At 39.6% G+C, this 11265-nt stretch overlaps 1 long non-coding RNA gene across 1 annotated transcript; it reads right to left on the bottom strand.

Annotated features, from left to right (window-relative positions):
• Positions 1-933: 933 nt before the first annotated feature.
• LOC117816215 lies at positions 934-10421 on the bottom strand. Its single transcript, XR_004631910.1, has 5 exons — positions 10128-10421; positions 4087-4242; positions 3142-3217; positions 2945-3055; positions 934-2853 (listed from the first exon to the last, which is right to left on the bottom strand). It is a non-coding gene; the product is annotated as an uncharacterized LOC117816215 (long non-coding RNA).
• Between the last annotated feature and the right edge of the window lie 844 nt (positions 10422-11265).

Genomic DNA, 11265 nt, shown 5'->3' with positions numbered 1-11265 from the left:
ATGAGGAAAGGACTGAAATTAACTCGTAATCAAGGTAAAAAAAAATTGTTTTGTGCATGCATGTCCACTCAGGGCCTACAGGCACACAAGTTTTATTGAATTACTTGTATGCGTGTAAAGACAGTGTGATCTTGAACACTGGATTGAGCTACAAAGGAGGACTAATGACAAGAAACAGAGTCAAAAATTTGTGAATTTACTGATGCAACCTCAAGACACAAGTACAACAAATCAATTTGTGAAAAATCCCTTTCAATTACCCCAACACTGTGCTGGAGTATCAGAAGCTCCAGCACTGGACACTGAGCAGTTTATTCCCTCTGCTTCCCGGGATTATATCTCTCCAACAGCTAAGACTCAGTCTGTGTCTGGTTGAGGCTGTAAATGTTCTGAGGGCTGGATGGACGGTTGGTTTGTGTCTCTGGCGAGCTGTTCAGTTGTCAGTCTGTGTGCCTTTGGCTGGATGGTCGAGCAGCCTGCTGGACCACGATGTATTGCAGACTGTGACTTTGATCCTCACAGTGTATCAGGACACTTTATACAGAGTCTCTCATCGCAGATGTCGGCTCAAAGGGCTATGAAGTGTTTGCTCTCAAGTTTTGCTAAACAACTGCAAGGAGTTTTTCACATGTTATGGTACTGTCTAAATGTTAAACTGGGCCTACACTCAGTGAGAAGGTTAGTTATATATTTTTTGGGTAATTCAAGTTTTTTTTTTTACCACAATAACAGGACAAATGGCCTGATTTTTCATTCATAACCATTTAGTAGACCCCCAAATGAGCCTGAAAGAGGTCAACATCAAATCCTCTGCTTGAGCTTTGATAATTGAGGATAAACATGACTGGAAAATGTGCTCATCAGTAAGCAAACTCTGACTCAATGTGAACATTTTGTAGGCAGGAAAAATAAGCCACTCAGATGGAAAGGTGATGAACTGATACCATGACGTTTATTCATGCTCTTTACACATTCAGCGTAATTTTCATTTCTTATTTCATCAGCACAACCTGGCCATCAAATCCCTAAAAATTACAGACGAGTGGACTGAACATCAATGGCAACCAACCAATGGATTATCAAATACAGTCCCCAAAAATCTTCAAATAGCGTTAAAGAATTGAGAAGAGAGTCAGTTCTTTCTCTGAAAATTGACAAAAATGAGAAGCACACAGGTGAACTGGTTTAGAAAGACAAATGTTAAAAATATAAAGTCAATAAAGTAAACAGAAAAGAAGTTCATGTAATCATAATCTGTTTAGTCCATCATGTGGGATGTGGATGATCGGGATGATGGGTAACATGATTTTTAAGTAAAGAAAAGAAGCAACAAGCAAAGCAGAGGTGTGTAGTTAGACCAGACATTCACACTGTCAGTGTTTGCCATGGAAGCAGACCTTGACGGCTCAGTCTGTCCATCGATCTATCCAATCAGAGCTCTGGTCAGAGGAGAACAAAAGGATTATTCAGAAATCTAAGAAGATTAGCATCCAAAACAAGAAGAGGGCTGTTTGGCTCGGCTTGAGAAAGATTAGGCAGAAAACAAACATTACTGACAAGTTTTACCTGCTTAGAAATGATGGAGGGGTAGTGGACAAACAAAGTGAATGTTATAAGTATTGCAGAGAGATACAGTATGTTACCTGTTGTTTAAAAACTTGTTAAATTGTTAATTTTGATCAAATTCCAGATCTCTCGTGATATTACAAGCAACATTTTTTGCCTGGTTACAAAAAGTCTTTGGAGATCCCAAGTGGTTGGATAAAAACAGAAAACCATTCAAGTCACTTGTTTCTGGTCCCTAGTGATGCTGATGGCTCTCACCAAGCTATTTAAAGCCTAGATTACTCACAACCACAAAAACATAAAGTACATGCCCAGATTGTATATCACAGTCAGCAAAGAAAAATGCATGATGCAATGTATGTAGTGAGAAAGAGAAGAACGCTCCAACATACTGCACAAATCAAGCTTTTTAGGAGGCGATTACCAAGAACTTGTTCCCTTAACCGGATGCTTCTTTCTCTAAACATGCTAAATTATTGATATTTTTAACATTGATATCAAAACTATGAAGGGTAATTAAAAAAACATTTTAATCTGAAACATCATCCCAGTGTAAATCTGCAAGTGAGAGGCATCAAGGGAGCAGGGCAGAAGCACAAACTATAGTACGACAACATGACAGCTCCCCTGCCAAAACATTTGGAGCTCCCCCTACTGACTGGCTACAGTATAGGTCGGAAAGCACAGCTCCTCCATGTTAACAGTTGGGACATGATTCAGACTATAAAATTTAAATGTACGTCATATACATTTTTCTCAACCATAGTTTCTGTCTTAATAGTTAGTTCTGATGTCCAAGTGTTAATTTTCAGAGAAGTTTCATAGGATTTAGTTATTAGATGCTATAAGAAGAGGTAGAAAGCCATGATTGACAGGTCAGTCAATGACGCTCCTGTAGTGCTGTGTGCACTGGAATGACGTGAGGAAACGTAGTTAACACTTACACAGGGGTCATTGAACTTTCCAAAACCGTGAGTGTCTGCTTCAAACCCACACAAGAATATGTTCTGCTGTGGACTGTACCCACCTGAGGGAGCTTTGACGTGTAACACTGTATGTAGCCTATGTTAAATGTGGGTCTTGGCTCTGGGAATTGGTGCTATGTCAACACTGACGCTCCAAGACACAATCCCTCCTGCGAAGGCTCTGGCTCCAAATGATGCCACCAGTACAAATGTGGAGGTATTTTGGTATCCCTTCATGTAGTGGGAGGGGGTGGAAACACATCTTCCATCTGTTCCATCTGCATCCAGTTCTTACAATACATCTTTGATCACGGCCCTGTAGCTGAATCAGAGCAAACCCTGTAGCTGCTATGGATCCAACATGTTTTGTAACATTTCAGGACTATTCAATTAAAAGAAAGAAGAAATGATACCTGAAAGACATGCCTGTTTGCGTATGAAGAGAACATAAAAAGAGAGAAGGTGCTCTGGTGGCTGAATGGGAGCAAACACTCTGCCACAGGTTGCTACACCAGGTGGACAGCCTGAAATAAATGAAGTGGTGACTGTGAAAGCAGCAGATTATTGCCCAGAGGTATCACAACTTCAACAATCACATAATTTCACTCACAGACTCATTTACTCTGTGATCACAAAAGGAAAGCCGGCTCCAGGGATTCTTCTTTACATCCAAAGGTGTCATGTCTCTGCAGATCAACCAACAAGCACCCAATTAGCAGCCACTCCTGCTAAACATAGACTGGCTGGCTGACTGCTTTTCTGTCTGGCATCTTTACATGGTGGAAAGCCTACTACTGTTGGTTTTCATGTGATGTTGTCAGAGTTACAATGATGTAAGGGGGAAGAAGAGGAAGTATGTTTTTAAACTATAATTGGAAATTTCTCTCTCCAGTAACCAGTCTTCTCTCTGTGCAGTGGTCTCTTCCAGACCTTGGCCCAAGCTTTATAAGGCTGTTCTACATAAAAAGGGGAAGCCTGGATTTCATTTTTACAAATTGTCTGGTTTCCATTTGAAGTATGTGTGTAGTCTGAGTGCTGTTAAATCACCTATCAGCAGGTTTTGGTGAATGCAAGACAAACAGTCTGTATGGAGAGCAAAAGCAGGCGTAACACAACCCTATGTAGAGTCTGTTTTATAAACACCATCCCTTACATGGCACCCATATTACGGTGGTATTTAAAAGATGGTTTTGACAGATAACAAACTCGAACTAATCCAAGGTTTTGCAGGCTTATGGTGTTGAATATGTTTGGATGAACTTCATGCAAAATGTAAATTAAAGTTGGGACAAGTATTTATCCATAAAAAGGTTAAATCAGTCAATCCCCAGCTTGTTTGAATGCTGTAAGGTAATAACACCCTTGAAAATGATATGAAGGTAAAAAAAAAAGAGAGAGAAAGTAGAGAAATGGCAAGAGGAGGAAAGGAAATGAGAAAGAGTGCGAGAGCTGGAGAGGGAGGATGATAAAAGGAAATGAAAAGTGAGCAGTGAAGAAGAGAAGAGGACGCAGAAGAAATACAAGAAGAGGGGCCCTCCTTCGTCCATGTGTTTACCTGTGTTTCCGTCTGTCGGCGTGAGGTCAGTTTTATCTCTCTGATAAGACTGAGGCCTCTGAGGAGTCTCATTGAGTTCAGCTGAAATGTGTGGACCCAAAGATCAGATCCGTTCCTGAGATTTTGACCATCTGGCTCAGCAAAGCTCTGATGTTTCTAAAAAAACAAGAAACAGACTGAGCTGCTCGAAACAGAAAATGAAAAGAAAGACGCAAGGTTTGGAAACAGAAGCTTAGCATGATAAGTAATCGTTTTGCACCATCATTTGATTCTAAATTGAAACTGTGAGGGCATCCATATCAGAAAAACACAATGGAATATAAACATTTACATATTTTATTGGATAGGATATTGATTGATATTGACAGTATTTCTCTGAATTGATTTTAACTCATCAACACAACCCTCGGTTTTTATTTAAAACGGTCAATCAACTTGTAAATCCAGAACCCCCTCCTGCCCCAGTTTTTGGTAACACTGACTGTGAGAAGTTTTTATCATTTTTTACTGAAAAAGTGGATTTTATCAGAGCCTCAATCACCCCTGATTTTAATTACTCTGACGTCCCTACTAAATACGACGGTTTTAATCCTTTTTATCAGTTTTATCCAGTTACTTTGGTTGAACTTTTAGAAATGGTATCACATATGAGAGTGTCCTCCAGCCCTCTTGATGTGATGCCGACAAGGTTTTTACTGAAAGTAATGGATTCTGTGGGGCCTTGGCTGCTTTCAATTTTTAATAACTCCCTGCCCAACAGTTGTGTCCCTGATTATTTTAAAAATGCCTGTGTCCATCCTTTGTTAAAAAAACCTGGACTGGATCCTTCCCTTCCCGAGAATTACAGGCCCATTTCTAAGTTACGTTTTATTTCAAAGATTTTAGAAAGATTAGTGTCCAAACAACTTCTCTCTGTGCTGGAAAATAACAAGACTTATGAAAAATTCCAGCCTGGCTTTCGAAAGCATCACAGCACGGAGACAGCACTACTTAAAGTCACTAATGACCTTTTAATGGCTGCAGATCAAGGCATGTGCTCAGTCCTTGTGCTCCTGGATCTGAGCGCAGCCTTTGACACTATAGACCACAACATTTTACTGGACAGATTAGAGCATTGGGTAGGGGTTCCTGGTACGGTTTTAGAATGGTTCAAATCTTATTTTAATAATAGAAGGTTCTGTGTGTCTGTAAATAATTATGTTTCTGGTTTTACTGAGGTGAATTATGGTGTGCCTCAGGGGTCGGTTTTGGGTCCGATTTTATTTTCCTTGTATATGCTCCCCCTGGGGCACATCATAAGCAAGCATGGTGTTTTATTTCATTTTTATGCAGATGATTCACAGTTATACCTGCCCATCAGACACACAGACCCTGGCATGCTGAGTTCACTGAATAATTGCTTGTCAGAAATAAAGAGCTGGATGTCAAGAAACTTTTTACAATTAAACTCAAACAAGACAGAGATCATTTTAATCGGACCACCACACATGACCAAGCAGTTACTGCCATCTGCTGGTCAAATGGCGAATCACATAAAACCTGTTGCAAAGAATCTTGGCATCTGGTTTGACAGCAATTTAACATTTGAACATCATATCACAAAACTTGTACAGTTGTGTTTTTACCACCTCAGAAACATTTCCAAAATTTGGTCCGTTTTAACTTTTAAAGACACTGAGACGATTTTACATGCTTTTATCTCATCATGCATGGACTATTGTAACAGTCTTTTTAGCAGCCTGAACAACAAATCCCTTGATCGTCTCCAGACTGTACAGAACTCAGCTGTCAGGGTTTTAACCAGAACCAGAAAATTCGACCACATCTCTCCGGTTTTAGCTTCCTTGCACTGGCTCCCTGTATGTTTTAGAATTGATTTTAAGATTTTACTGATTACTTTTAAAGCCCTGCATGGTCTTGCTCCGAGCTGTATAGCAGACCTTTTAACACCCTATGAGCCGACATGTACATTGAGATCCTCGGGCAGAGGTTTACTGTTCATTCCAAACACTAAAATGAAAACAAAAGGGGACAGAGCGTTCGCAGTGAGGAGTCCGACACTCTGGAACCATCTGCCCAAGGAGATCAGGTCTACTGAGTCAGTGAGCTCTTTTAAATCCCTTCTTAAAACATACTTTTATCGCAGAGCCTTCCCGGATTTTATCTGAATTTTTTTTGACTTTATTTTATTTTAACCATCTTAAGAAATATATTTTGAAAGAATTTTATTCCTTTAGAGTTCTTTTAAGGGAATTTTATGCCTTTTAAAATATGTTTTATTTCTTTATTTTGACTTGTGTGTTTTTATGATCTGCCTGTTTTATTTTGCTGCCCATGTAAAGCACTTTGTAACCTGGTATTGAAAGGTGCTCTACAAATAAAATTATTATTATTTGTTGATTAGAGCTACAGTTCCTCTAGACCTTGATAAATGAAATCTCTCTTATTTGAATTACGCTGAACTCTCAATTTAAGGTATTATATAGAAAAATAAGACCACAAATACTTGCATAATGCAAAAGCAGAGACTCTCTTCTAATATTATGGTTTCAGAAATGATTTTATAGTGGTCACAACTTATATTGAGTTTATATTTTATACTGTTGCACTTCTGACAATACTCCAATTTTTATCCTCAATAAAATATGGTATCCATTTAACGGGTCATCCGTTTTTTCCAGTTTTGATTTGAGAATAAGATTTGAAATCAGAAAATTAGTCTTGTCTGTTTTTCATTTCGGTTTCAGAAAAGAATATTTAAAAAAACAAATAAACTAATGATACATGGATTGGATTGCATTTCCAAAACAATGACTGCTGCAGCTTCCAATGGCAGATGTCACTTAGACACTCAAGACATTTTTTTATTTTTAATTTAACCTTTATTTTACCAGGAATAGTCCCATTGAGATACAAAGTCTCTTTTACAGGGGAGTCCTGGGCAAGACAGCAGCATAAAAAGTTTCACAAAATAGAACAGGACAAAACATATAGTGACAAGTATTACATTGATTTATAAATTAGCAGTGTGAAGCTCTAAAACATGTGCACAAGCTGATCAGATCATCCTTTATCCTAGTTTTAAAATCCTCCAATTGAATTAAACAATCCAGTTTCAGGCGACCTTGAAGCTCAAACCAAGAAGAGGGAGCAAAGACATTAAAAGCACTTTTACCAAAGACAGAGCGAGTCCGAGGAATGACAAAAATAATTTGTCCATGGGACCGAAGATGACAGCCACTGACAACTTTAGGAGTCAATAAGGAGCATAAATAAGATGGCAGCTCCTGTAGTATGGCCTTATAGAGAAAGATATACCAATGCTCCATTTTTCTGTTGTGTAAGGAAGACAAACCTACCTTTTCATACAAGCTACAGTGATGTGTGCGGAAACCTAAACCAGAAACAAACTGCAATGCAGCATGGTACACTGAGTCCAACATTTTCAGAGCCCCATTTTCAGAGTCTTGTAAAGTGGTGGTTGAAAATTGTAATACATACGTTGGAACGATAGACTTTAAAAAGTAACCAGGCTTAGCCTTAGCGTCTAAGGGCCCGATCTACTAAAGGTTTGCGTGTATAAAAACAAGCGCTAACTTGATAGCGCGCGCAAAGCTGACGTACTAACCGGGAGCACCGAGGATTGCGTCTTTCAAATGAGCAAAATAGCACTTGCAAATCATTTAGTGTGTTTGCCTTCATGAATATGCAGAACACATGTATAGATCATCAGGACTCGCAAAATACTGGGAGGAGAAGATGCAAATGTAATCATTTAGCACACGCAATGTGATTTATCAAACCTGAAACAGATAGCGCACGCTGTATTTGCGTCTATATTTAGCACATTTGAAAGGCAGGTGCAAACTGGCACAGCGTTACGCACACTTGGCTGCGGTCACTGTAAAGCTCATCATAACATCGCTTTACAACATGCCCGCAAAAGCTGGGCTTACAAGCATTACTAAATGTTTTAGTCAATCAAACCAAGAGAACAAAATAATAATAATAAAACAACACAAATTCAAAGCAGTTCAGCACCACGGATAGCGACCGCATCATTCTGACACCCACTTTAACTTTTTCATATAATGAGAGCACAGTAGTCCACTGTATCAATAGATATACAGTTTAGTATAATTGGCACAGCGGCCCACATGTTCACATACAAACAAAAAAAATCTATATGAAGTACTCTGCATACTCACCACTGTTTGGACGAGCCTTAAGCTCCGCGGACTTGTCCACGATGCACTGTATGTCCATTTTCTTTGATCTGTCATTCTCAATAGATAACATGACATGTCCACTCAGTCTATTCTGTCCCATCGTGCTCATCAAGGGGTTTTTAGTTAGTTTTAACTTGGAGAATGAGCGCTCACTGAGCTGCACCAGGTAGCTCTGCGTAACTCCTCATCTCGTGCTTGCAGCAGTGTGTTGGGGTGAATTACCTCAAACATGTTCCCAGTTCCATTTAAGCTGGTGAATCTTTGAGACAGTTGCTGGATGATGATATCAGGCATTAAAAACGTTCACCCGAAAGTTGCTCCCTGGGACAGTGAGGTGACTGTCTTCATCCGAGTGACGCCTAACTTTTCTAGAGCAAGAGTGGCAGACTAAGTCTCATCAAATCGCTCTCTAAACTCCATCAAAACACTGATTGCGTTTTGGAGTGGAGTAGATGCGTTTATTTCATCGGCAGATCTTCTGTTTTTTCACAGCATTCACCTTTTCACAGATGGCCTCCCAAATCCCGTTTCTAACGCTGAGATGTCTCTGCTGGAGTTCACCGATGTGTTTACTTCTCTCCTCCACAAAGACCTCCAACTCCATAACTTCAAACTTCATTTATCGCTTAAGACCACTCTGTTCTCTCAAACTCTCTATGGTGACAGCCGATAGCACACGCAAAATCCTCATTAAAATAGGCGGTCCGCACCACTTTTGCACTCGTTATCATTTGCGCATGCAGTCTTAGTAGATCACCCGTAACACGCCCAGGAATAGCACGTGCAAAATTATTATTTGCACACGCAAATTAGCGCTCGTTATTTGGGATCGTAGTAGATCAGGCCCTAAGAGTCCCACACCAAATTGCACAAGTGCCTTTAAACTGCATTCTTTCTGATGGCTAGAAGGCGGAAACCTTAATTATTGATGAAAGAAGTCAGGTTGCATAGATGTTTGCAGAAAAGTTTGTCTTGTGAAGATGGGGTTTTTTTCGTAGGAAACATGATCATTTTGTCTTTATGGTTGTAACCATTAGCTTTTAGTCTTTATCAAAGCAAAATTATTGTATTTTTTGTTACACATTCTAAGGATGTGAGAAGAATCTCAGACAAATTATTACACTTTTTCCCCCACAGTTTAACTGAAATTCTGCACTTTTTCCTGAAAACACAAAAGCTTCAGTTATTTCTTGGTTTGGTGATATCTGTCTTCTGGGTAAGGTATTTATATAAGCCATTGACTGGTATGACACATTGGGTTTGTGTGAAAAACACTGCACAACTTATTTGCTTCAATTTTGTTTGAGCACACTTTCAGACCACCGTGCTTAAACCAGGATTATTATTGTTTCAGGGTTTTGACAGTGATAGTTTGACAGGTTGTGTTTTATCATGGACATTATATCGCTGTTAAATCAATGTTTGTGTTACCTATACATTTGAGAGCACATTTAAACATTTAATTAAGGAATCTGTATACCTATTTTTGCATGGAAACAGGTCAGCCTTAGTTTATTTACATGAAGGAAAAAATATTGTTTAGCGTACAGATATTAAAGTAGTTCAAATTGAAAACCCTCCTCATCACTTTGGCTGGATGTCCACATTCCCTTCCCAGAGAACTGTGCAACAGTCTTTAAATAAAACAGAATATGCTCTTGATGCTTTATAGATATAGACTGAAAATTTCTCCCTCTAGTTCTCTGTCACTTTAAAGTATTCATGATCAATTACCTTCTGACTGATACAACCTGATAACAGCAGATACTTTTGAATAGTTTGAGCTGTCTCAGAGGACTGAATTTAAAATACCCGTCAGATAGCTCTTCTTTTTCTTCTCCTTTGAGTTTCAGACAAGCAGCTTTTCCATCGCTGTTTGGTGAGCTGGAGACATCTTACATCAGCGCGCCGTCATGTTTTCAAAGCGTGATCAGGAGGACGGTGATGAAACGAAAAAAAAGAAAGAAAAACTACTTGTGCTCCTGTCAGAAGCTCAAAGATTTACCACATGAGAGAAGAGAGAGACGAGGAGGGCGGGAAAAAGACACCAGATGACTGCTTTCCTATGTGTGTGTGTGTGTGTCGTGGAAGTGTCTGTCTGGAGTATGTGTGTGTGTGTGTGTGTGTGTGTGTGTGTGTGGGGGGGGGGGGGTGGTTGGTAATGTGGGGGAACTAAATATTCTTGTGGTTATTCTCCCGTAGGGAAAACTCAGGTCTATGAAGTGTGTAAGCTGCTCAGAGTGTGTGTGTGGGCGGCCGTTGTGATTGACAGGCCGTGACGAGGTGCCTCTCATTCCCATCCACACGCTGAGCTTCCGATCCGACAGAGCTCCGGATCAATCAAAAACATCCGGGATGGGAATGTTGAGGAAGCAGGAAAACATGACGCGCTTCCCTGGTTTTAAACAAACTCAGACAGACGGATCGATCCACGGCTCCGACTGCAGCGCTGCTTTAACACGACACCAACAACCGCTCAGTGCTGAATCTCAAACAGGCTCCAAATGAAGCGTAACTCTGCTATAACTAAAGTTTACTGCATGCATAACAGCTCTCAAAGTGTTCTCACCAGGGATACCCAACACTGAAACAAGAGGGTTGACACAGTTTCTGACTGATTATTTCTTAGTTTTTAACAAATAAGGAATAACTTGTTTTTTATCCAACCATTTTGCTATTTTTGATTAAATAGGAACAACAATTTTTTGTAATGAGAAATTAAGAATGTGAGTGAAAGGCAAAAGTATTAAACCTTGAACTTATTCAAGTAGGCAGCCAGAGATATTATCAAAACCAGGTGATGAATCTTTGAGACTGTGTAAAACCTAAGCAGCAACCTCTGGCCAAAAAAAATATGAGTCCTAAAACAGCAGTTCACTGAGGATCCACTTGAGGCTGGCTCCAGAAGTACCGGAAACCACATACACACCAATTCAAAAAAGCCAATCTT

The sequence above is a fragment of the Notolabrus celidotus genome, chromosome 7 (genome assembly GCF_009762535.1).
Source record: "Notolabrus celidotus isolate fNotCel1 chromosome 7, fNotCel1.pri, whole genome shotgun sequence".
Taxonomy (NCBI): Eukaryota; Metazoa; Chordata; class Actinopteri; order Labriformes; family Labridae; genus Notolabrus; species Notolabrus celidotus.
The sequence above is the reverse complement of the archived record's forward strand: the minus strand, read 5'-3'. Positions and strand labels throughout refer to the sequence as shown.